Here is a 27605-nt window from a genome sequence, read left to right as displayed (position 1 = left end):
GGTTCAAACCCACCAGCCACTCTTTGGAAGGAAGATGGGACAATCTACTTCCATCGTGATACTGCCTTGGAAACCCAAGGAGGGGTCACTATGTGTAGGGTCCAACTCAATGGCACATAACAACAACAACGTACATTTTATATATATATATATATATATAAAATGACGCTGAAAAATTTGGTTGGAATTATCTCATTTAGTTTTTATTTCTTAGTACTGCACATCTCCATGTTCATTCAATAGATCTCATCTAAGAGTGATTTAAGTGTGAAGTTATCATTTAGGAGTTCAAGACATTTGAACATCTGACCTGCACCAGAAACAGATTTTCCTGAAATGTGTGACATTTACCAATTTTTATTGGGCCCAAAATGAAAGAAGTAATTCTGGAAAAATTGGGAAAATGCCTGCTTTTCAGAAATTCCAAACCCAAATTTATAGATTCATGAGTCCGCAACTGTTAGAACTTCAATCAAGTACCCTTCTCCAGTCAGTCTCCAGCTTCAACATTTCCAGGGTCTTCACTCTGTCTGTAACTACACTAGCTGATTTCACTAGTAAACTGACCCTAACGATGTGTGCTTGTTCATACAATAGGACTGCAGTGCACAATATGCATGAAATTGGCAATTAAAGCCATTAATTATTCTAGATTTAGCATATCCAGTTTTTGAACACAAATGTAGTTACTTTTAATTGCTCAATAAAAATATCAACACCTCCAATTAGACTATTGGGAAACTCTTAAATATTGATTTACTACTTTGGTTAAACTTTTTCTTTTCTTTAATGTGTTCTGAACTTCACCCTGCATCAAATAGCTCCTCACTTTTCAAATCCCTGAGCCTTGGTTTTCTACAGCTAATGATTACATTGTGGTGAGTGTTTCCTTTAATATCTTGTCATTTCTCAAATCCACTTCTGAAAATAAAACTGGTCCAAATGTTAGTATCTCAATAAATGTGGATACAGCACTGTCATAAAAATCCCAGAAATTTTCAGTTTGTTTTTATTTTGTTATTATCTTCACAAGTTGTTGCTCCTTTGTGCTCCAAGAATACCCTGTACATAGTCCTAACATGGCTGTTATCACACTGTGTTCTGATCTTTGGTTCACTTATCTGTCTCCCCCATTAAACTGTAAGTCCTCGGGAGTTTAAGGACAGGTCATAGTCATTGCAGTATTTTCAGTGTTTAGCAGAGTTCCTGGCAGTAGTTAATGTTCAATAAGTGTTAATGAATCAGTAATACCTGTACTAGATTTTTCAGTGTCCAGTTTGACTAAGGACAGTAAATGATGAAATGGACAGATAAATCACACACCCTAGAAATATAGTACTTCCTGGAACAACGTTACACTCATAAAGTCCTGAACCTGCCATGTACTTCCCAGCCTCTCCTTCCCCTGTCATCTCACCTCTTTTCTTTGTATTCTCAGCCCCAGATCAGATGCTCATTTTGACTGTTCCACCCACCCCTTCCTCTGTGCTGTTTGTCCATAGCTGCTACTCTGTCTTTCTAAAGAACGTGGTGGAGCCTTCCATTTGAAACTGCCTTCGAGTCTGACAGCCTCAGACAGCAAAAGCCTAAAACTTCTCCTCATCAAAGCCAGGGTGACAGATGAGTATGGGTGAGAATTTCAGCTCAAGGGGAGGGGAGGGAATACATCAGCTGTCAAAATGTCAAGCTCTCTGAGTTCTTATGAAAGGAAGAGAAGATGCTTATGATAGTGGGCAGAGGGGCTTTGGTTTACACTTGCCAGCATTTGCACTAATAGGGAAAATGTCAGATGAATCCCACATGCAGATTCTTTGTCACCTTGGTGTTTTCCTGAGTATTAAATTAAAACTGTTGAATATCCTGAACTTGGGCCCTCACTCTCAGTTTTCAACAAATCCATTTAATGAGTAACAAAGAATAATTAGACAAGTAGGAAAATATGGAATTAAAAATTTTAAATATAATTTCTAGCCCCAAAAATTGAGTAATAAACTCCTTGAGAGCAGACATTCTGTTTTCATAATTCTTAGGTGAATACAATGGTATTAAATGCATATGATGTTTATTTTTTCAAAATAACTTTTTTATAATTATAAAAACATATATAGCACAACATTTGATAACTTAATACTTTTCATGTTCACAATGTAGTGACATCACTTACCGTCATGTTGTGAAACCATCACCAATATCCATTGCCAAATTTACATCACTATAAATGGAAACTCAAAACATGAACTAAGAAATATTTTTTAAAATGAAAACCTAGAACAAAATAACTTTTTAGTGGGTATACTTCTTTTCCTATTATAATTCTTAGGTAAACAGAATAGTATTAAATGCTTATGATGCTTTTTGAAAATAACTTTTTGATTGATATACCCTCTTCCCTTCATCCTAAGCCCTGAGGTAAAGACCTACTAGGAAAGTCAGGTAAATGCTTTATCTTTATTTACCAGGCTGTTTATTTGGGTATTTAGGATCCAAGAAACCACACAAATCTTAATTCTTCTGCATCCCTTTTGTGTACTATGGTGTGGGTAAGGTAAAGAAGGGCTTGTGAATCCCATTGGTGCCTGTTTATTCATAGGATCCAATTCCTCATAAACTTTCCCACAATTTGAAATGATTTGCCGAACTGATCTATATAGGCTTCTTCCAAAGAGGATTCAATTTGGAAATTTCTCCAAATAAAGCCCTTACTTTATGTATGTATGTGTGTCTGGGGAATTGCACTGTGCTTTGTGACATAGCTCATGATTTTATAAATGATGTGTTTGATTTTATCACACTGTTTAAGTCTTTATTATTATTATTATTAAATTTGCTACTGAAAATCTAGTGAAGGTCAAATATCTGACTTTATAACTCTTATCCACAAAGGAAAAGTGTCCTTCCAAATGAAAGTCTTGGAAAGTTAAAAATAGCCAGCAATTCACATGCAAATCTTGAATATTTCTTGCTTTGCATCAGATGCAGCAAATCATTCTGGACATGCTGCATAAAGCGCTTTATGAGAAGGAAAGAGAAGCAGTTGGTAAATCTTGCTCAAGAGATAATTCTTGAATGTTTAGAATCTGGTTTCATATAAGCATCTGAAAATCTCAGATGGTGTAGCTTCCTCAAACTGAACTGAAACTCCCTCAGAGAGATTGTATTTTTGTAATAGTTCTGGAATCATTGAAGACCTTTGGAGTTATTTTATTTCCCAGTATATCATAAATAAAGAAATTAGGGGAAAAAGAGAAAAGAAAAGCATAACATCGAGAACAATTGGCACATCTTCCAACTTTAAAGGCCGAAATAAAACAGGATGAATCCAGTTTCCGTCTCTCTATGAGAATCATGATTGACTGGCTTGCTTCCTAGTGCTCTTATTTGGTCCTGGGTCATGCTTGGGAACAGCCATGTGAGTATCTTTATGTAGAAGACTTAAGTATTTGCTTTGCAAATGTAAAAGTAGAACAGCACAGAACTCAATTCTTTGTTGGAATGAATCAAAAGAAAATTGGAGAGAAAGAAATAAAGTTAATACCTAAAAAAGAAGCAATGCTTATATAATATGTTACCAAATTTGAGAAAATCTTTTTTAGATGTGGAAAATTTAACAATTGCCTTGATACAGAGAAAACTAATGAGAATGTCTATCATAACCTGTTTCTTAGTCTTCTTAGTGAATTTCCCATTGACAAGTGGATTTAGTGTCTGTTGAACTGAACCCCTCCCCATGAAACAGGAAATGAGAAGATGTGCTATGAAAAAAACATGTATATATGACAAGTTGTCTCATGTGTAGTTTTGATTTCAAACACACGGAGATATTTGGTGTATTTACTAAAAGAAGATTCTTCCCCAGACCTGTTATGTATTTGGGTGTCCATATCCTTAAAAAAAAAAAAAGAAAGAAAGAAAGAAAATTGTCCCTCCTGCTACTGTTTAATTTCTCAGTACTCATTTCATGTGCATTCATTCACTCAATCCTACATTTATTCTACAATGTTTTTTGAACATTCACTATGGACTAAGCACAGTGATGGATATTGAGGTTATAATGTTGAGCCAATCAGAAGTAACCCTTCCTACGGAGGTTACTCCTGGAGGAGAAAGACATTATTCAAATAATTACACAAATAAATGTAAAATTATGAATGTAATAATTGCTAAGAGATTATTTAATTAGAGACATTAATGTAGTCAATGGCAAAAGGGAAAAATTATCTAAGGAAGAGATGACTAAGATGCTAAATGAAGACACATAAAAGTAAAAAAAAAAAAAATTGGAGGAAAAGTTTTATAGGCAGAGCACAAGCATATGCAATGGTAAAACATGGTCATTCAACAAACATTTGTCAAGTGTGGTATGTATATGCATGCATGTGCTTGTGTGTATGAGAGAGAGAGAAAGAGAAGTTTTCTCCCCTCACAGAGCTTACCCTCTAGTGAGGAATAATAAAGAAAGAAAGAGTTAAAAGAAGCCTGTTACAGAGAGGAGGGGTAGACTGTATCTCTGATCATGTGTCTGGAGGGCAGGGACCAAGCAGCTTGTGGAAAGAGGCAGATGTGGGCCTGGCTATGTAGGATCTTACAGGGCATGCTGTGGAGTTTGCTCATTATTCTGAGAGTAATAGAAAGTTATGAAAGTTTAAGTACAGGGGGTTAACAAGTAGCAGTGAGATGACAGAAAAGTGGCTGGAAGGAGACATGTTTAGGAGACTTGATGATGGGTTAAATTTGAGAAGATGAGGGAAGAAAGAAAGAGATGTCAAAGATAAATGTAGATTTCAGCCTCGAATAACTGAGTAGATGGTGTGGTTATAGGATAATGGAATAGGACTCGAGTTCTCTTTCCTTAAAAAAAAAAAATGAATCGTAGTCTATACTCACTGCTTCCACTTCCTACTCCTCACTCACTTTTTAAGGTTCTGGTGTATGGATTCTGACCATATTGCTTTCCAATAACTGCTTTTGGAAACCCAGTGGGGGTCACTATGAGTTGGAATCAACTCAATGGCAGCAATGGCAGTGAGCCTGTTTTCTTTTTCTTTTTCTTATGTTTTAAGAACATATTCAGTAATTTCTAACACCATCTGTGAACAGTTAAATCCAAACCCATCTCCTCAACCCAACCCAAATCTTATGTTGCCCACTATCTAGTAGACAATTTCCTGTAATCTTTAGACTCCAAAATTCACTTGCCAAAACTAAATATATATCAATACCTAATAGATCCACTCAGCCTCATGTTTCTATTCATGACACAATCAATCTCTCAGACACCTAAATTTTAAAGTCAAGATATATCTTTGAATCCCTTTACCACTATAGACCTAACTGGCCTGAGCCCTACTGATTCTTCTTTTAATGTATATTTTTTGTATCTGTGCCTTTATTCCTCCCTATAAAGACTAGTTAATCTCACCCTTGACTACTATGATAGTTTTCCAACTAATCTTCTTGCCTCTGTTGTTGTTGTTGTTGTTGTTTGCCGTCGAAGACAGACCCTTGAATCACTTCCACTAGATTATCTGTGGAGCAATTGAAAAATATTAATTGATGTGGTCTTTATTTTAACAGGTTTTTTTTTTTAAGGTAAAGCCAGGAAAAGTTAAAAATCATGATTGGTGAATTTATCATGCATAAATGTTGAAAAATAACTATTCTAATATCTTCCTGACCCTGTTTTCTTCTTTACAGAACTTCCAAATGAATAGTTCCAAAGCATGACTTTCATCATGGGAGTTCCATGATTGAAGTCCTTCATTAGCTCTCGTTTAGCCAAGCAAATTATCTCTCAGGGCTGGCTATCAAGATCTTCTAATTTCTGGTGCCCATATAAATTTCTTGGAGCTCTGGTAATGTAGTGCCTAAGGCACTTGACTGCTAATCAGAAGGCTGGAGGTTCAAACCCACCAGCCATTCCTCAGAAGGAAGGTTGGACAATCTAGTTCCATAGTGATACTGCCTCAGAAATCCAAGGAGGGGTTGCTATGAGTCAGGTCTGACTCCACAGCACATACCAACAAACAACAACAATATAAATTTCCATCCTAATTTTTTGCTCCTTTCCATTACTCTGTGTTACAACCAAATTATATTACCTAAAAAAAAAACCTGCCATCAAGTCATACCTGACTCATAACAAACTTACAGGACAGAGTAGAGCTACCCTCATAAGATTTCCAAGGCTGTACAAATTTACGGATGCACACTGCCACATCTTTCTCCTGCAGAGTGGCTGGTGGATTCAAACTGCTGATATTTCAGTTAGCAGCCAAGCACTTTAACCACTGCACCACCAGGGCTCCTATATTACCTACTAAACCCAAAAAATCTAAACCCACTGCCATCGAGTTGATTCCAACTCATAGTGAACCCCATTGGGTTTCCAAGGTGGTACTCTTCACAGAAGTCGATTTCCCCATCTTCTTTCCGCAGAGTGGTTGGTGAGTTTGAATTGCCAACCTTCTGGCTAGAAGTCAAATGGCTTAGACACTGTGCCACCAGAGCTCCTAATTATAACTCTCAAATATTCCTATCATATCCTCAAGCTTCTGTCCCTAGGTCCCATGCATTTCAATATCCTGGAGGCATCTCTTTCCCTTCTCATTTTCACCTGTCAAAATCTTAATAATCCTCAAATGTTTCCTCATGGATAAAGCCTCATTCATCCTCTTTCCCTTTTTTCACTTCCCTTTCTATTTCTTGCCCTCCAGGTTGGATGTGGCCCCTCCATTCTATGAACTCTCTCAGAAGCTTTTGCCTCTTGCTACTTCCTTTGTCACATAGTCATAAACAAACATTTTTTTTTCATACTTACAAATTTCATGAAGATACAAATTACTTAAAATGGTGGACTAACAGAATAGAAATAGCATTGTCCAGGGTTTGAAATCCATCTAGTGTGTGTTCTTGGGCAAGTCATTTAACTTTTCTGAATTTCACTGTCTCCATTTGTTAAGTGGGGTAGTGACTCTAACCTTATAAAATTTTGGTCAATATAGTTTGAGGTGTGCTGTAAAAATGTTTAGTAATGAAATTGTTAATATTTAACTATTTTTACCTACAAAAATAGCAATGTTATAATGCCTAGTGGTAGTCTTCTATATTTTAGTACACATTCCTTTAAAATATCTTCAGATAGCATGCTATGATTTACATCCACTTCATCCCTCAGGTCCTTACTCACTGACTATAATAATGTTATTATTATTGGCCTGAGGAGATAATTAGAGACAAGCAGAGAGAAAACTGCACTAACACCAAATAGGCTAACCACTTAATATATGCCAGTGCTTGTCCTTGCCTATTTCTTTTACAAAGCAGGTGAATAAACAGCAATTTAAGAATAAGCTAAAGCAAGCTGTTTTCTAATGAGAGGATTCTGTTAAATAAAGGTCAGCAGGAAAAGTAGCAACATTCTTTGTCTGTTGTTTATGGTCCATCTGAGCATCACACAAACTTGCCCACATTTCTCCCCTGTGTATTACCTTACCTAGAGTTAATCTAAATAACATTCCACTTCACCCTTTGCTGGGCTTCTTTGTTATTAATCAGAACACACACAAAAAAAAAAACATTTGCCATCAAGTCAATTCTTACTGATAATAACCCCATGTGACAGAGTAGAACTGCCCCACAGGGTTCCTAAGCCTCTGTAATCTTTAAAGAAGCAGACTGTCAAATCTTTCTTGTGCAGAGCGACTGGTGGGTTCAATCTGCTGACCTTTTGATTAGCAGCCAGATGCTTAACCACTGCGCCACTAGGCCTTCTTATTAATCAAAATGTTGTTGTTGTTGTTATATGCTGTCCAGTTGGACCCGACTCATAGCGACCCCTCCGTGGGTTTCCAAGGCAGTATCACTACAGAAGTAGATTGCCTCATCTTCCTTCCGAGGAGTGGCTGGTGGATTTGAACTGCCAGTCTTCTGGTTAGCAGTCAAGTGTCTTAGGCACTATGCTACCAGATCTCCCGTATTTTCAAATGCAACAAAATGATTTTTTTTCTTCATTAATTCAATGAAGAAGTGGGGGATCACTTTCAATGGAAACAAGTTTTGAGGCAATATCAAGTTTCAGTTGCATTAAAGGACTAAGTGATTGTTAGTCCAGACTGTTCCTTCACAGAAATATTTTTTTCCCAAAAGAAAAGCAAGAGTGAGCATAGTTGACAGACATATAGTAGGATGGAGAAGTGGGTATAGATACTTTCATTCAAGAGGCTGGCTCTAGTGTCTCCTGGTAGTTAATAACTTAGCGTATTGCCTTATTTTATAGGTTTCACATTGAATACATATTGAACTCATCTCCTATAATTCTTATGAATCATGAGATGAGCATCACCAGCCCTATTTTAAGACAGGGAAACAGAAGTTCAAAGATTAAGACAGGGAAACACAAGTTCAAAGACTCTGAATTTCCCAAGTGGTACACCCAGAAATGGCAAAGCCAGGTTTCCAACCCAGTTCCTCTGACTCTAAATATACTTCTTCCCAGGCCACAGTATGTGACCTAAATATGCATCTATCACCCTGCATCTGAGTCAGCTTCACCAAAATTTGGATGTTTCAAGAGAGGGTTTGGGGGCTAAAACCACAAGGGAATATGTGTTCTTTTTTTTTTTTTTTTTAATGTGGTACATTAAGATCTTAAAAATGTCAATGATGATACCCAACATTTATTAAGTACTTTGTATGTAACAAAAGGGGCTCTGGTGGCACAGTGTAGATAAGGTATGTGGCTGCTACCCAGAATGCCAGTGGTTCAAACCCACCAGCTGCTCCATAGAAGGAAGATGAGGCCATCTACTTCTGTAAAGATTTACAGCCTTGGAAACCCAATGGAGGTCGTTATGAGTCAGAATCAACCCAATGTCAGCAGATTTTCAGTTTTTGTATGTAAGGAGTTCTGGTGGCACAATGGTTAAAGAATTGGCTGCTAACCAGTTCAAACCCACCAGTGCATTGCAGCAGAAAGATGAGGTTCTCTGCCTCATTCAGTAAAAATGTTGTTGTTAGGTACCATAGAGTTGATTCCAACTCACAGTGACCCTATGAACAACAGAATGAAACACTACCCAGTCCTGCACCATCTTCACAATCTGTGCTGCTTCAGCCCATCATTGCAGCCACTGTGTCAATCCATCTTGTCGAGGGTCTTTCCTTTTCTTTTTGACCCTCCACTTTACCAAGCATGATATCCCTCTCCAGGAATGGTCCCTTCTGAACACATGACCAAAATAGGTTAGACAATGTCTGGCCATCCTCGCCTCCAAGGAGCATTCTGGCCACACTTCCTCTAGGACAGACTATTCTTTCTTCTGGCAGTCCACAGTATTCTCAGTATTCTTTGTCAACATCACAACTCAAAGGCTTCAATTCTTCTTTGGCCTTCTTTATTTACTGTCCAGGTTTCACATGCATATAAAGTAATTGAAAATACCATGGCTTGAGTTTGGCACACCATAGTGTTCAAAGTGACATCTTTGCTCTTCAACACTTTAAAAAGGTCTTTGGCAACAGATTTGCAGAGCAATATGACATCTGATTTCTTGACTGCTGCTTCCATGAGTGCTGCTTATGGATCTAAGTAAAATGAAATCTTTGATAACTTCAGTCTTTTCTCCATTTATCATAATGTTGTTTATTAGTCCAGCTGTGATGACTTTTGTTTCCTTTTGTTGATGTGTAATCCATACTGAAGATTAGTCTTTGACCTTCATTAGTAAGTGCTTCAAGTCTTCTTCACATTTAGCAAGCAAGGTTCTACCATCTGCATTAACAACTGCAGGTTGTTAATGAGTCTTCCACTAATTCTGATGGTCTGGTCTTCTACATATTGTCCAGCTTTTCAGATGATTTGCTCAACATACAGATTCAGTAAGTATGGTGAGAGAATGCAACCCTGACACATGCTCTTCCTGATTTTAAACCATGTAGTATCACCTTGTTCTGTTCCAATGACAGCCTCCTGGTCTATGTACAGGTTCCTCATGAGCACAATTAAGTGTTCGGGAATTCCCATTCTTCTCAATGTTATCCCTAATTTGTTCTTATCCACACAGTTGAATGCCTTTGCATACTCAATAAAACACAAGTAAACATCTTTCTGGTATTCTTTACTTTCAGTCAAGATCCATCTTATACCAGCAATGATAACCTTCATTCTATGTCCTCTTCCGAATCTGGCTTGCATTTCTGGAAGTTCCCTGTCAATGTACTGCTGCAACCATTTTTGAACTGTCTTCAGCAAAATTTTACTTGCATGTAATATTAATGATATTGTTCAACAATTTCCATATTCTGTTGGCTCACCTTTCTTTGGAATGGGCACAAATATGGATCTCTTCCAGGTAGTTCCAAATTTCCTGGCATAAATAAGTAAATACCTCCATTTGTTGAAACATCTCAATGGGTATTCCATTAATTACTGCAGCCTTGTTTTTAGCCAATTCCTTCAGTGCAGCTTGGACTTCTTCCTTCAATAGCACTGATTCTTGAATCAAATGCTACCTCCTGAAATACCTAATGTTGACCAATTCTTTTTGGTGCAGTGACTCTGTGTATTTCTCATATCTCTTTTGATGCTTTCTGCATCCTTCCATATTGTAATTTGAGGTATGAATTTTTTTTTTCTTCAGCACTTTCATCTTGAGAAATGCTCAGCATGTTCTCTTTTGGTTTTCTAATTTCAGGTCTTTGCACATTTCATTGTGATACTGTACTCTGTATTCTTGAGCTGCCCTTTGAAATCTTCTGCTTGGTTCTTTTCTTTCATCATTTCTTCCATCAACTTAGTTACTCTCCATTCAAGAGCAAGCTTCAGAGTCTCTCTGGACATCTATTTTGATCTTTTCTTTCTTTCTTGTCTTTTTAATGACCTTTTGCTTTCTCCATGTATGATGTTCTTAATATCATCTCTCAACTCATCTGGTCTTCAGACACTGATGTTCAATGTGTCAAGTCTATTCTTCAGATGACCTCTAAATTCAGGTCAGATATACTTAAGGAGGGAGCTCTGGTAGCGTAGTGCCTAAGGCACTTGACTGCTAACCAGAAGTCTGGCAGTTCAAACCCACCAGCCACTCCTCAGAAGGAAGGTTGGACAATCTACTTCTGTAGTGATACCGCTTGGAAACTCAAGGAGGGGTTGCTATGATTCAGGTCCGACTCAACAGCACGTAACAACAACAACAACATTCTTAAGGATATAATTTGGCTCTCATGGACTTGTTTTATTTTCTTCAGCTTCAACCTGAATTTGCATATGAGCAGTTGATGGTCTATTCCATAGCCAACCCCTGGTCTTGTTTTGACTGATGACATTGAGCTTCTCCATTACCTCTTACCACAGAAATACTTGATCTGATTCCTTTGTATTCCATCTGGTGAGGTCCATGTGGATAGTTGCTATTTGTGATGGTGAAAAAAGGTATTTGCAATGCATAAGATATTGGTCTGGAAAATTCTATCATGCAATCTCTGGCATCATTTCTATCACCAAGGCCATATTTTCCAACTACCAATGATATTTCTTTGCTTCCAACTTCCACAATCCAATCACCAGTAATCAACAATGTATCTTAATTGCATGTTTGGTCAATTTCAGAGTTCAGTAGTTGATAAAAATCTTCAATTTCTTCATCTTTTGCTTTGGTGGTTGGTGCATAAATTTGAGTAATAGTTTCATTGACTGGTCTCCCTTGGAGACATTTGGATATTATCCTATCACTGACAATGTTTACTTCAGGATAGATCTTGAACCATTCTTTGTGATGATGAATGAGACAGGATTCCTCTACAATTTGTCATTCCCGGCATGGTAGACCATATGATTATCTGATTCATAATGGTCAAAAACAGTCCATTTTAACTCCCTAATACATAAGCTATCAATCTTTATGTGTTTCATTTCATTGTTGACAACTTCCAATTTTCCTAAACTCGTAGTTCGTACATTCCACATCCCAATTATTAATAGATGTTTGCAGATGTTTCTTCCCATTTCGAGTCATGCCACATCAGCAAATGAAGGTCCCTAAAGCTTTACTCCATCCACATCATTAAGGTCGACTCTACTTTGAGGAGGTAGCTCTTCCCCAATGGTATTTTGGGTGCCTTCCAACCTGAAGGGCTCGTCTTCTGGCACTATATCAGACAATTTTTCACTGCTCTATATAAAATTTTCCAGTGATATATATGGCAGTGTTTAACTGCTATTCACAAATTTTCACTGGCCAATTTGTTCAGAAGTGGATGGCCCTGGCCTTTTTCCCAGTCTGTCTTTGTTTGAAAGCTGCATTGAAACCTGTCCACCATAGGTGACCCTGCAAGTATTTGAAGTACTGGTGGCATAGCCTCCAGCCTCACAGCAACACACAAGCCACTGAAGTATGACAAACTGAAAGACAAGTAGTGGTCCATAAAGATTTACATCCTTGGAAACCCCATGGGGCAGTTCTAATCTGTTCTATAGAATTGCTATGACCCAGAATCAACCGGATGGCAGTGAGGTTTTGTTTGCTTTGGTTATGTAACAGGCACTTTACACAACAACAGCACATGCTACAGCTTGTAATCCCTTATTAAGTGCAAGGCATAGTGCTTAGCACTTTACATACATTCCTCATTGAAATCTCAGAAACATTCTAGTAATAACTGCTAATTTTAGTCCCATTTTACACTGGATAAAACCAAGGCTCAAAAGAGTGATCAACTTGCCCAAGACAACACAGTTTAAAGGTGTGTGGTGGTGTAGTGCCTAAGGCATTTGACTGCTAAGCAGAAGGCTGGTGGTTCAAATGCACCAGCCACTTCTCGGAAAGAAGACTGGGCAATTTACTTCCATAGAGACACTGCTTAGGGAAACCCAAGGAGGGGTCACTACGAGTTGGAACCAACTCGAAGGCAGTAAGTTTGGCTTTTTTTTTGGGGGGGGGGGTTGTGGATTGAATTTTATTCCCCCCAAAAAAGGCATGTTGAAATCCTAAATCCTATGCATGTGAATGTGACCTTGTTTGGATATAGAATCTTTATTTGAAGATACCAGTTAATAAGGTCATACAAGAGAAGGGTCTGTCTTAATCCACTCTAAGTGGTGTCTTATAAAAGAGGAGAACAAGTAGGGAGAAAGAGTCACACAGGGGGAAGACAGATGCCATGTTAAGACTGAAGATACATCTACAAACTAAGGAATGCCAAGAGACACCCAGGACTCCTAGAAGGTAGAAGAGACAAGGAAAGATCTTTCCCTAGAGTAAACAGAGAGCATGGCCTTTCTGATGTCCTGAATTCCAACTCCTGGCTTCCAGAACTATAAGGCAATAATTAATAACTGTTCTTTAAAGCCACTAACTTTATGATATTTTGTTACAGTGGTCCTAGGAAACCAAGACAGTGGCAAAGTTGGATTCAAGCTGAAGACAGCTTAACTCCAAAACTTTCAATCACTACACATGACACCAGGTACAACCCTCTGCCTGGGACCCAATGGGCATGGGCCCCAGATGTGCAGGCCTGGGCTGCAAGGTCCCAAGAGGGTCATGGCCAGAGCTCACAGAAACACATGACTCATGGAAGGAAGCACATGACTCATGCATAGAGATCTCAGGGACAGTCAGCCAGGAAACTTGCTTTTGTTTTGAATGGAAATTTCTCTCTGCTCTCTCCTTACCCACTGCCATCAAGAGGATTCCTACTCATAGCAACTCCCATAAGGTTTCCAAGGTTGTAAATCTTTACAGAAGCAGACTGCCTCATCCTTCTCCCATGTAGTGGCTGGTGGGTTTGAACCATCGACCTTTTGGTTAACAGTCCAATGCCTTAACCACAGCACCACCAGAGCTCCTTCTTCTCTCAAGTAAAACCCTGGCTAATGATGTTGGTCCTCAGTGTGATGCTGACATAGGTTTACACACATGATTCTGGTTGTTGACATGGGAGAATGACTTAATAGCACTCCCACCACAAATTTCCACATGCAGAAGTTGTGAAAGAGAAAGGAGCATTACACGAATAAGCCAAATGTTTTGTAACAGATTTTACATTTTTTCTTAGCATACCATAAAGCTATTTTTTATATTATTCTGCACTCTTACCTTTTGAATAACAAAACCAAAAATAAAATAATAATAATAATCCATTCTTCTGCTACCAATCTCTAAAATAATTCAGATTGACAATCCATTTCAGATAAAATACAAATTATGTCCAATTTTTCTGTGCCTAATATTTTCCATAGTTCAATATATATCAGAGATATTATATGCTTTCCTTCCCTCCCATTCCATTTTTCTGAACTCAGCCATGATCTCCTTAATGTATTACATGGGCTGTTTTCCTACATAAACATCTTTCCCCAGTCTTTACAGAATTTGAAGCATAGGTCCTTCTATTTCTATAAATTTTGTGTATTTGTAACTTTTAACTCAAGCAAATATAATAATTATCTTGGTTTTTGCTTTTCTTTAAAGTATAGAAATTCAAACACTTTATTACCTTGAAATTATTATAATTCGCATTCAAAAGCAGTGACCTAATAAGTTACACATTTTAAGCCTCAGCAGCCTGCTACATTTGTGAAAAAATACCACAGTCACTTCTGACAGCATTCTTAATGGTATTCAAGTTTCTTTCTTCTTTGCTAGGTAGTGATGTTATCCATAGTTCAAAGACATAATAAGAGTTAAGGGTTTATTACTGGTAGTTCTTCAATAAAGATAAGGGAGAAAAAACTGTCCTATGACAAAGTGTTATCTTGGCTGGATATTTGTCACTATTTGTCACCAAGCTTTCTCTAAAATATTATCGTAGTAATTCATATTCACAAAGACAAATCAATTTTAATAAAATATTAAAATAAAACTCAACCTGAGCCTTATCACCTGAAACATGAACTTTTAAATTGTGGTTCATCAAAAATCAGTTAAGATTTACAACAGATGTAAAATGTGAGGAACAATACAGATTTTTTTTATTGTCCTACCTTTGTGCATTCTGGCACCATGCTGGGGGGGCAATAATCAAACTAGTTTTGGTTAGTTTTAGTCTGCAGTCTTTATAAGATTTGATTTAAAATAATCTGAAAGATGAACCAGATGTTGCCTGGCTAACTTAAATTTAGACTTTTAGGAATACCTGCTAAAAACAAAATACAAAACCAGATACATGTGCAAGCAACTCAAATGTAGAAAATGAAGGAGAACATGCCCTAGAGAAGGAAAGAGGAAGTTTTAGATGAGGACAAGGAATGTCACACAGCACTCAGCATTCACGGCTGCAGTTTCAGAGATTCTTCTGGTTCTGGGGATTGTTTAAATTGGTTTCTCAAAAAATATAACCTTAGGAGGAATTAGAGTAAGCAGAGAAGAGAGGGTAGATAATTGGAAAAAAGTCAGTGAAACAGAATATACCAGAACCAAATTGTGTTTTAAAAAATATATTAAAATTAATACTAGCTAACATTTATTGATTATTTATGTATGTGTGAGACACTACACTAAACAATTTACAGGAAAATCTCATTTCATTCTTATGACAAACATATGAGGTGGGTTTATCATTTCTTTTTTCTTTTTTTTTGGTTTGAGGAAACTGAGGCACACAGAGAAGGTCCAGCAACTTGCCTAACATTACATAATTAACAAATGTTAAAACCTTCATTCAATATCAAGTGATCAAATCCTGATTCCAGAGTTGATATTCTTTTTCACCATCACAAAGAAATTCTAAAGCACTGTGAATTTAAAACAATAACTCTCAGAGCATATGGTTGTATGTAAATTTTAATGAACTTCTGATAAGAATTCAAACCCAAAATATTTATCAGTGTCAAATCCTGAAACTACAATTTGTACTAAAACACATGTACAGTCCTCATCTGCTGTTGTAGAATGTGACTTAAAATCACAGTGAGATTTAAAGGGCCTATAAACCCTAATGCTTGAAGAGGACCCAGGATCTAATCTTATTAGAAATGACAATTTCTTCCTTTATTCTCTGATATAGCACAATTGCAAGTCAATTTAATTCAGTTCTTTTTAACAAATAATTATTGTGTCCTTTCAACAGAAAGCACATGCTTTTGCATCTCCATTAAAATAAAGAACTCAAATTCACATTCTTTCTGTGAAATAAGTATAATTTGCAATCAGAGTCAGCAATCTACTAAGATTCTAAGGTTGATTTTAAAAAAATAATTAGAAGACATGTTCCCATGCCCTCATATTGGTTCAAAGTGATATTGATTACTACTCAAAAGAAAGCACTGCCTAGGCTCACAAGGGCATAAGGGTGTTGTGTAAAGGACATAGGTCCCCGCCCTTGTCATTGACTTTATCCTGGATAGGAGTTGTGTGTGAACATAAGTAGCCTAGAAAGGACTGCAAGAAACTGTCAAACTAATTCTTCTTCAGTAGTTTATCTGATAAAGACATATGATCAAGTACAAGACTCCTACCATTTTAATTGGGATGTCTTAAAGAAGATGCTTTCAGGATGAAAAGAGAGATAATCCAAATGGCAAACTGATACACCAGAGGAGCTGGAATACTGGAAGAGTGTCCTCAACTGAAAATTAGCCCAGTATAGTACTTGCTACTCAAGCTGACTCTGCAGTTGGGAATTCCAAAAACAATGGAAGTCGAAAGACTGGAAAGAACTTTTAACTATTTTTCATCAATAAAACAACTCTTTACTGTTCATGAGACTTCCCCTGGCAAAAAAAAAATCTTCCTTTGTCCTCCAACTCTTAATGTGTGAGCACAGGGTCTAATTTAATCTAATGCAGTCCCAGGGTTTTGAAAGCATGATCTTTTATACCTGAAGTTGATCCCTGCTCTTCATTAGTAGGTGTGTCAACTTGGGCAAGTCACTTACCGGTTTGCACATCAGTTTCTGCATGTATTAAATGGATTCTTATAATACTGATCTTGCTGGTTTATTGGGAGCGTTTAAAGAAAGGACACATATAAACTATGTACTGGAAATCACTCAAAGTAGTTATTGTTACGAAAGCATTGCCTTGTACCATCATTACATCTTATGGTCCATAGCCATTTCCATTGTGTTATAGGTTTTTGTGTGTTTGTGTGTGTGTAGTTTGTTTGTTCAGATAGATTGTAACTTCATTGATCTTTATGCCAACTCTGTCCAAAAAAAGATAGTTTCTATCATTAAGGAGTTTACAATTAATTAGTAAAAAATGTATCAGCAGTGTTATATTAAAAAGTAGAAAGTATAAATCTCATAAATCCACAAAATGCTTTGGGACCACGAAGGAAGGGAAGGTTTATTTTGCCTGGGAGTTTGGGAGGGTGTCATGGAAGACTAGCTATTTGATATGCTACTTAAAAATAAGGGTTTGGCATGACCATGTACAGGGTTTGCAGATAATGTTTCTACATGTCTTTTTGTATGTGCTGTAAGAATGTCCAGGTGTGTAGTAGAGCTAACAAGGGGCAAGGTTGTGGTAGCTTCTTGGCCACCATTCAAGAGTGAGTAGTTGGACCTGTGGGCTCAGGACCATGGTCACAGGGGACATCAAGCTCAATTGGCATAACATACTACACACAAAAAAAGTTCTACATCCTACTTTGGTGAGTAGCAACTAGAATCTTAAAAGCTTGCAAGTGACCATCTAGATTCAATGATGGGTCTCTCCTCATCCAGAGCAAAGAAGAATGAAAAAAACCAAAGACACATGGAAACAATTAGTCCAAGGGACTGGTAGATCATGCAATCCTCACCCTATATGACCATAAGACCAGAAAAACTAGGTAGTGCCTGGCTACCACTGTCAACCACTGGGGGGGGATCAGTTCAGGAGTTCCTGGATAGAGTGGGAGAACAATATGGAAAAATCTCAAAATTGCAAAAAAAAAAAAGACCAGGTTTACTGGTCTAATAGAGCCTGGTGAGATCCCTGAGACTATGGCCCATAGCTACCCTTCAGGTCTGGAATTGAACTTACTCCTGTGGCTTCCAGCCAAACAATAAATAGGCATATGGTGAATATTTACATCATTTAGATACACTCTTTTAAGTGATCAATCATGGGAAAACAGAAGTGCAGTGTTTGCACTAGGAGATAGATCAGAGGGCGGGAGTGCACAAGAGGGAAGGACACAGGGAAGAGGTAACTGTGGGAAGGAAGTGGGAAGAAAGCTGTTACATTGTGGGGTTTTGCAGTCAAAGCAATGAGACAAAATGTGTATGAAATGCTGTATGGAAAATTAATTTACTCTGTATACTTTCACCAAATCACAATATTTTTTTAAAGGGCTTAAATATGAATTATAAATGAGAAGGAGGAAATAGATGTGTTAAAAATTAAAAGGTAAAACAGAACTTGGGGGATTCATGGGATACAAAGAGTGAATGAGAGAGAGAGAAAGAGAGAGAGAGATGACAGATAACCAAAGGTTTGGTTGGCCCAGGGAACAGATTAGACAGTGTTGGCCTGAATAAGTGGAGGAATCATAGAGAAAGAGTATTATGGGTGGAAGAGGATGAACTCCATTTGGTATACATTGAGTTTGAGGATATCCCCTGATGAGAGGTTTACTTGCAATATCAGAACTTCAGAGAGAGAAACAGATTTCAGAACTATTTATGTGGATGTGACCAATGAACGTTAGGCAGTCACTTTGAGGCAGGAAACAAATCAAGAATTTAGGAGCAACTGAAATAGAATGATGAGAAGCAGTTACACAGTGGAAATTCATGCAGATATAATTTTAACGAAATCTTGGGGGACCTAGGAAGGAAACCAAAAGAATGCAAAATCATAGACGCCATTAAAACCAAACTCACTGCCATCAAGTCAGATACAACTCATAGCGACCCCTCCTTGGGTTTCTGAGGCAGTATCACTACGGAAGTAGATTGCCCAATCTTCCTTCCAAGGAGTGGTTGGTGGGTTTGAACCACCACCCTTCGGGTTAGCAGTCAAATGCCTTAGGCACTATGCCACCAGAGCTCCTATAGACACCATTGGAAGAGTGAATTCTACAGAGGCAATGGTGATCAGGGAAAGCAGGTCCTGTTGAGAGCCTAAGGAAGATGGAAACTAAGGGACTTTGCTGGTCACTTGGTGACCTCAAAGCAAAGTATTTCAGGACTGCCCAAGAGGAGAATGATTGATAAGATGGAGTGGTTAACGATTAATAAGAAGATGCATAGAATCATAGCCTGAGAGACAGGGGAAAGGTATTTTATTAAGATAATGGAAAGCTGAGCACATTTTATTTATTAAATTAATGGAAGGCTGAAGTTGTAGGAAAAGGGCCAATATAATGGATTAAAACTGCAGGGGGAAAAAAGAAAAGATTAGTTAATGAAGGAAATCCCTGAAGCTCTGGATAACAACCCATAGATTTACCTTAAGATCCTTCAAAATAATACTAATGCCTGATCCTGATCTTAGGAGCTCTGGTGGCGTAGTGTCTAAGACACTTGGCTGCTAACCAGAAGGCTGGCAGTTCAAACCCAACAGCCACTCCTCAGAAGGAAGGTTGGGCAATCTACTTTCATAGTGATACCGCCTCGGAAACCCAAGGAGGGGTCACTAAGAGTCGGATCCGATTTGACGGCAGTGAGATCCTGATCTGCAGAGATTCTGATTTAATTGTTTTGAGTATGACAGGAATCTGTATTGTCTATACCTTCTCCCAGGTGATTCTAATGTACAGCCAGGTATGAGAATCATTGACTTGAAAGAATAGAGCATTGAAGTAATGTCACCATGGAGGGTTACTTTGGGATGATGAAGACTCTCTTCTTCCTCTGAGATGGGGTAAGATAGTACTTGAGGTTGGGGAGGAGGGAAAAGATAAATAAACAGCAGAGATATCTTGAAGGGAACATATTGAACTTGTGATGGATGGCTTCAGTCTGAGAAACTAGAAGATGAGATGCTTAGAGTAAGGGAGCAGGAAGGAGGTTAGATCCCAAAAGAAACTTAAAATGTTCAGAAAAGCTACTGTGATCCCATCAGGGATAAATAAGGATTAAAAGGTCAAATTACTGCTTCATTCTCTGTATCTTTATTGGTTGGCCTCTTCCTGATACAGAAAAGGAATTACTCTTTCTTGTTTGTCTTAGAAAAAGGAGAAGAAAAGAAAATTTACAATCAAGGGGGATCTTAAAGAAGAATAAAATTAAAGAGCTATATCTATAGGTGAGACTGTAAACAGGTGTTTTAAAATTTAAAAATTTAAGCTGTGGATTCAGGTATTCAGTAATTCACTTAGAAATTGTCCATGAAGGGAAATCTTCACTGTCATTTGTTATTGTGTGCAGTCAAGTCGATTCCAACTTACAGCAACTCTATAGGACAGAGTAGAACTGCCCCATAGAATTTCCTGGGTTGTAATCTTTGGGGAAGGTGATGATCACTAGGTCTTTTCTCCTGCAGAGCAGCTGGTGATTTGAACCACTGACCTTTCAGTTAACAGCCCAGCACTTAACCATTGCACCACCGGGGCTCTTTGAAGATAGATCACCTTTCTAAATTCCCCCATTGTACTGAGGAGGAAATAGAGGTTTAGAGAGACTCTGTGTTTCGTGCAAGGCCAAATAGCCAGTTGTTGTTGTTATTTGCTGTCAAGTCGGTCTCGACTCATAGCGACCCCTCCTTGGGTTTCCGAGGCAGTATGGCCAGTTAGCAGCACCAAAAGACCATAAAATAGTCTTTAGATTTCCACTCCAGTGCCTGCCTTTCCTCTACAGGCTCTGCTTCATGATCCCTGTGGCGTAGGTTCCCAGTTAGTAAAATGACTGCAGGTCTTTTGCGAGGATTAATAAGAAAATTCATAAATTTTGTAAGAGACAAAAAATGTTCAATTTCTTCTTTATTGCCATTATTATGTGAATCAGATTGAATTGCTGCATCTCCTAAGAGTTTCTTATGAATAGTGTGAAGTTTCCCATTTTAACAAAACCAATTTTAAATTGCCCATAGAATACACAGATAGCTGACTGTAATAATTCAGTTGCCACACTCAGTACATTGTTTGGTATCCAACTAAAGGAGAAACTTGCAAGCTGAGAAAAGCAGCAAGATAAGAGCCTGAAAAACTGTACAAAGAATAATTCTGGGTGATTAAGAAGGGACAGTGAATGTAGTAACATTATTAGAGAACCTCATATGCACCTGAGAGCTGGAGAATGAATAAGGAAGACCAAGGAAGAATTGATGCTTTTGAGTTGTGATGTTGGCAAAGAATACTGAAAGTACTGTAGACTGCAAAAGAACTAACAAATCTGTCCTGGAAGAAGTGCAGCCAGAATGTTCCTTGGAAGTAAGAATGGCCAGACTTCGTCTCACCTATTTTGGTCATGTTGTCAGAAGGGACTATTCTCTGGAGAAGGATGTCATGCTTGGTAAGGTGGAGGCTCAATACAAGAGGGGAAGGCCCTTGACAAAATGGATTGCAGCTATGGGCTTGGGTATAGCAGGGATCATGAAGCTGGCACAGGACCGAACAGTGTTTTGTTCTGTTGTACATAAAGTCACTATGAGTCAGAGACGACTTGACAAGACTTGACAGCACATAACAACAACAACTGCACTACATGGCTACCATACAATACAAGCAGGTGCTTGTATTGGGCAGGTGCTTGAAGACCTCTGGGCCTGTTCTCTTACCTGTGAAGGGACATAAATGAACTAGATCCCTCTTAGATCAACTCCTCAGTCCTTTCCATCTGATTTTGCCATCATCTCCCCACCAACAAAGTTCTGAAATAAAGAAAAAAAAATACATAGAATATTTTATGGATCATAGTTCCAGTTTTTTAATTATAAATAATGTCTCAATTTCAGGTTTCTTATCTGCAAAGTAGAAAATGTTGCAGTAAATAGCCTCTCCTTTCACTCTGTGCTTCAGTGACCTTTTCACCTTTCTCTGGTTAGTTGCTGGGGTAGTTGGTATTTACCTTCACGGTTGAATGCTGTATCCACACACCCTGTAGCCAGGGAGGGCACTGAACAATGAGCACCTCTGAGCACCTCTCTGTTTTCCTCCTTTTCTCACATCCTATGTAATGCATTCTTGGGTTATTTAAGAAGTCTCATGGGCACATTGAAAAGAATTGAGAGAGAACAGCAAACAGAGCTGAAGTGAGAGGGCTGAAAGTGCTGTAGGTAAACTGGACTTTCCCAGAGACCTTTGTTTATTTTGCATTCATCTCCTTGAATCCATAAAGGCATAAAGGGATTGGTGATGGCTGCTATGTAGCAAGAAGTTAAGATTAAAGAGAATGGTATTGGTTTGTATACATCAGAAAATGGCTAGAAGATGGAGCACTAGTGAATGCAATGCTTCATGGGTATAGAACTATATGTATGACTGAAAACTCAGGAGGGACCAGAGGAGGTGAGAACTTGTGGCAATGCTTTCTTGCATAGGGATGTGATTTTTCTTCTCTCAATTGGATTTAGGCTTGTTTCTTGATCCAGTGTACATTTTCTCATATTCTTAAAGAATGGTGTGGTGTTAATTCACAAGTCTCAGTTTCAACTCTAATATATTGGAGTTGTGCGATTTTTCAGTCTCAAATTCTCAATTATTTTACTATCAGAATTTTCCTCTATTTGATCAATTTTTTAAAAGAAGTTCTGTCTAGACACACAAAATGAATTGAGAATGTATAGCAACATTTAGGTGATTCTAGAAAAAAAAGAGGGGCTCTGGTGGCACAGTGCCTACAGCATGTGACTGCTAACCAGAAGGCTGGCGTTCAAACCCACCAGCTACTCCTCAGAAGGAAGATTGGGCAATCTATTTCTGTAGTGGTACTGCCTTGGAAACCCAAGGAGGGGTCGCTATGAGTCAGAACTGACTCCATGGTAGTGAGGTTGGTTTGGAGGAAAAAAGAGTTACCTTAATTAATTGTTTTAGGCAACAAGTCTTTGGTCTTTATAATTATTAATTATCCAAATATATGTTTTTGATCTGATTAATTTTCTATGCATAAAAATAGTCTCAGCATATTTAACAACACTATTATCTTGCAGGAGACTTTCTTTCTTTGCAAACTAGATCACAATATTTTTAGTGATGAGAAAATACATACAAATTCAAACTGACAGCAATTCACAGGTCCTTAATATCCCAATATGCTCTGGTATATGTCACCCACTTTGCAAAATGATTATTAATAGCCTGATTGCAAAGTTGTTTAAGAAACATTTCATTTCAAATTAACTATAATTTTCTTCTTTCAGATTATCCAGATGCATTGTTAAGACCATTTTCTTTCTCTGTGTTCAATTTATTTTTCTTGTACAATGGAAAAAAAAAAAAGACAAAAAGTAATAGAAAATGAGAAACCTCAAAAAAACTTTTAAGGAGAAGGAAGGGAGGGAGGGAGAGAGAGGAGGGAAAAGAGAGAGACAGAGACAGGGACAGATAATTATTTTGGCAATTGGTCAGTTCATTTGATTATTTCACCAAACAGAATACTTGAAGTATTTCCAAAATACTTGATATCATTTGTTTCAAATGCTCTCCTCCTCTGAGGGGCTAATATATTAGCAACAACAAAGGGTATTACAGATAAAGCAAGGTGGGAACCTGTGTCATTGACAACAAATCAGGAGACCTTTTGTCTGAGAGGGTTAGGTGAATAATTAACACTGACAGTCAAAGGAAGGGCGTCTTTTATCTAGAAGAGTCTTTGAAGGAAAACAAGTAATTAGAAATTACATTGAAGATAATGCCCCAGTGAAGTGATTGCTATCCTCAACTTTGTTCTCAGTATTCTTGAAAACTTGAGATTGTTGCTGTGGGCAAGTAGGCGACAGTGAGCCACAAATAAAATCCTGTCGATCAATCAACCAGTCAGTCAATAAGACTTAGATGTTTCAGATCCACAACCAAGGCATTTGACTGCTAACCAGAAGGCTGGCCGTTCAAACCCACCAGCTACTTCTCAGAAGGAAGATTGGACAATCTACTTCCGTAGTGATACTGCCTCGGAAACCCAAGGAGGGGTCGCTATGAGTCGGATCTGATTAGACTGCAGTGAATTCATTTCTTTTCTGTTTTGGAAATGTATTGAGCTAGTTGGCTTAGCTCTCTGGTGTGCTTCAAATATAGAGGTGTCACTGACTTAAAATGCTAAAGATTTTAAACATTAGCTAACATTTGAGAACTATATGTCAGACAAGTGCTAAGTGATTCCTGTCTTTTATTTCAATGGAATCTTCAAAATAGCCCCGTGAAGTCAGTGCTATTTTTTATCCCCAGAGAAGAACATTGAGATTTGACTTATGTTATTTGTCCAAGATGACACAGCTAGTAAATAACAGAACAGAATGCAAACCTAGCACCACCGTCTGACAGTGTCCTTAACCACTCCACAACACTACCTTCTAGGGACAATATTATGTTATTCTCCAGATGAGTTTTGAAAGTATGACATCCACAGAGACCCAGAAGCCTACATATAGATTTTTTGAGGCTAAAAGACATTCCATGTGTTTTCTCTGAATCTCCAGTACTGCCAAGGATAGTATCTGGCACATAGTTGGTGTTTGAAAAATATCTTTTGGATTGAATTCACAAATGGAGATTCTTTGTTTTAATACTTTGTCCTCTTACGTTGTTATGAAATTAAGTATGAATCCATAAAATTTTAGTCATCAGGATAATGTTATTGGAACAGGAACAAGATGACATTATGAATAATAGATTTCAATCTATTAAGCACAGAACTACAGCAATAGTTTAACAGGATACTGCAGGGATTGTTATAAAATTTTAAGAGATTACTGTAAATGGCACATGATCCCTTTTAATCCCTAGCAATAAAAACAAAACAATGCTAAGAAATAGGCTTTCTCATTTATTTGTTTTAACATGAAAGCTGTATGGGGTTGTGCAACTGGACTGGAAGTGGGAAAGCTGGGTTCTTTCTTGGATCTGACACTAAGTGACTCAATGATTCTCAGCAAATGGCGGAAGTTTTCAGGCTACAATCTCCTCATGGTTAAACGTAGGGAAGGATCATATTAGATGCTTTATAAGATCATTCCAACTCTAAAATCTCATCATTCAGTAATCATTACTTCATTTGCTTCCAATGTTAGCATAACTGGAAATGCTCACTTCAGATTTTTTTTTTTTTTTTTTCTGAAATGTTCTGTGTCAGAGGATCCAAAAGGTGCTTTATTGCAAGTAAGGTCAAAACCCAATAGAGAAAGCAATGCAGAAGCAGCCTTTTAGCCATAAGCTGAGATTCTGCAAACATAGTGTGTGTGCACGGGGAGAGGAGTGGTACTGATGATACCATCAAAAGGTAAAACTATTCCCATTACAAGATACAGTAATCTCCGAGGGAGGTCATAACAAATTTCTGCAAACTGGGTGGCTGAAAACAACAGATATGTATTCACTTGAAGTTGTGGCAGGAGCTCTGGTGGCATAGTGCCTAAGGTATTTGACTGCTAACCAGAGGCTGGCGGTTCAAACCCACCAGCCACTCCTCAGAAGGAAAACTGGACAATCTACTTCCATAGTGATACTGCCTCAGAAATCCAAGGAGGGGTTGCTATGGGTCACCATGACTTGAAGGCAGTGAGGTTTTTGTTGTTGTTGTTGTTGTTGCAGTTGTGGAGGCCAGAGATCTAATGTAAAGGTGTCAGCAGGGTTTGTTTCCTCTGGACACCCTGAGGGAGAATTCATTCCATGCTTCTCTCCTAGCTTTAAGGGATAGTGGGGCAATTCTTGGCATTCCTTGGCTCATAGCTGAAAAATTCTAATCTGTCTCCTTCAATAATTTTCTCCTCTCTGTGTCTCTGTATGTCTTCTTTCCTGTCTCTTATAAGCACACTTGTCACTGGATTTAGTGACCACCCTCATCTAGGATGATCTCATTTAGAGGTCCTTTCCTTAATTACATCTGCAAAGACCCTTACTCCAAATAAGGTCACATTCTAAGGTTCTGGGTGGACATATCTTTTGGGGCTACCATTCAGTCCAATACATGGTGATACCAAAATATGATTAAGAACTTGCAAGATCCACAGAGTTAATTAAAGAATTAGAGCCATTTCCTAGAACTTTCCCATGATAGTGACAATTTTGATTGAACTTCCTTGAAATTCACTTATCTGCTTTGTTGTGATGAGGTCAAATCAAAATAATATCACTATATTGATCTCACTTACCATTAATGACATCTTCTATAAAAGTAAGAGTTTCTAGTAACATTGTGTATAGCAAAATTTTATATATACATACACACACATACAGGCCTGGGAAACACCAATGCTATTTCTCTGTTAATTATCTGAATCAACTTGAAAGCAACTAGTTTATCTCAGTTAATTAATGTGACTTCTCTGGATCTGGGTTTCTTCATCTGTAGGATGAGAGAGCTGGATGTAGATACACTGTGTAGCTCTATCATAATAGGAAAAAATACTTTTTTTTTTTGTTATAAGCACTTGCTACTTTCTATGGAATGCATTTACTGATAAGTTGGAGGGTCTGTGCCAGCTGAGGAAATGATAAGTGTGACAACCAGATTTGGCACAGCTGGGACAGGGCTAAATTGCTCTACATAATTAAGGGAAAGAGATTGAGAAACCGCAGAGAGAGGATTATGGGAAAGCAAGCAAGACCCACTAAAGCTTAAGTACTGGAAGTGAAAAAAGGGAGAGAAGGGATAGAAAAGACCCAAGAGATACAGGTTAAGAGAAGAGATTTGGAGGGGAATGCTATGCTCTTTAAATCTTCTCTTTTCCTTTCAGTTCTAAGTCATAAGTAAAGGGTGCACTGTTTAATAATGCTTTTTGCAAGTGCACACTTTATGCTAAAGGTAAGAAAGAAACTGTGGAGGAACATCTGACTTCTGAATTAAAAATGCATTGCAAAGAAATGTTCTGTAATAGGTACATCTGGATTTGCAATATGTATAGCATTGTAGAATGAAAGACCCTCTTGACTGGGCTTTGGTCAGAGTCCATTTAGGTACAATTCCGAATATGATACTTTACTTGTTGTCATTGTGTACTGTCAAGTTGATTTCAACTCATAGTGACCCTAGAGGACAGAGTAGAATTGCCCCTGTGGGTAACTCTAGGTTGTAATCTTTACAGGAGCAGATTGTTGGGTCTTTTCTCCTGTGGGACCAATGGTGAGTTCGAACTGCCAACTTGGCTTTTGATTAGTAGCCAAGAACTTAACCATTGTGCCACAAGGGCTCTTTGATACTTTCATAGGGGTGAGTGAAGCTGGGATTAAGATAATAAACATTGATGGAAACTTGAAATTGGAAAGTACATACCCTGTGGAAGGCATTCAGATTCTCTCTGCTTATTTCTTTTTTCTTTAAAGACATTTTGCCAAGTGAAACACACCTGTGGGCCAGAACCAGACAACTTGCAATCACAGAAAGTGTTATTAACAAATCAAAGGACATTCAGAGGAGAGTGTTAGGAAATGGAATAACCCATAACCATGCAGGATGTTAAACAATTGAGTAAATGGGGTTCTTTAATTTGAAAAAGAGTAGACTTTGAGGAACCTAGTGGTTGTCTTCAAAATATTTGAAAACTGTTATAGAGAGGAGGGTTTTAGAGATGTTTTATCTTCCCTTAA

Source organism: Orycteropus afer, unplaced genomic scaffold, assembly GCF_000298275.1.
Source record: "Orycteropus afer afer isolate SDZICR_OR568_19922 unplaced genomic scaffold, OryAfe1.0 scaffold00210, whole genome shotgun sequence".
NCBI lineage: Eukaryota > Metazoa > Chordata > Mammalia > Tubulidentata > Orycteropodidae > Orycteropus > Orycteropus afer.
Note: the sequence above shows the minus strand (reverse complement) of the source record.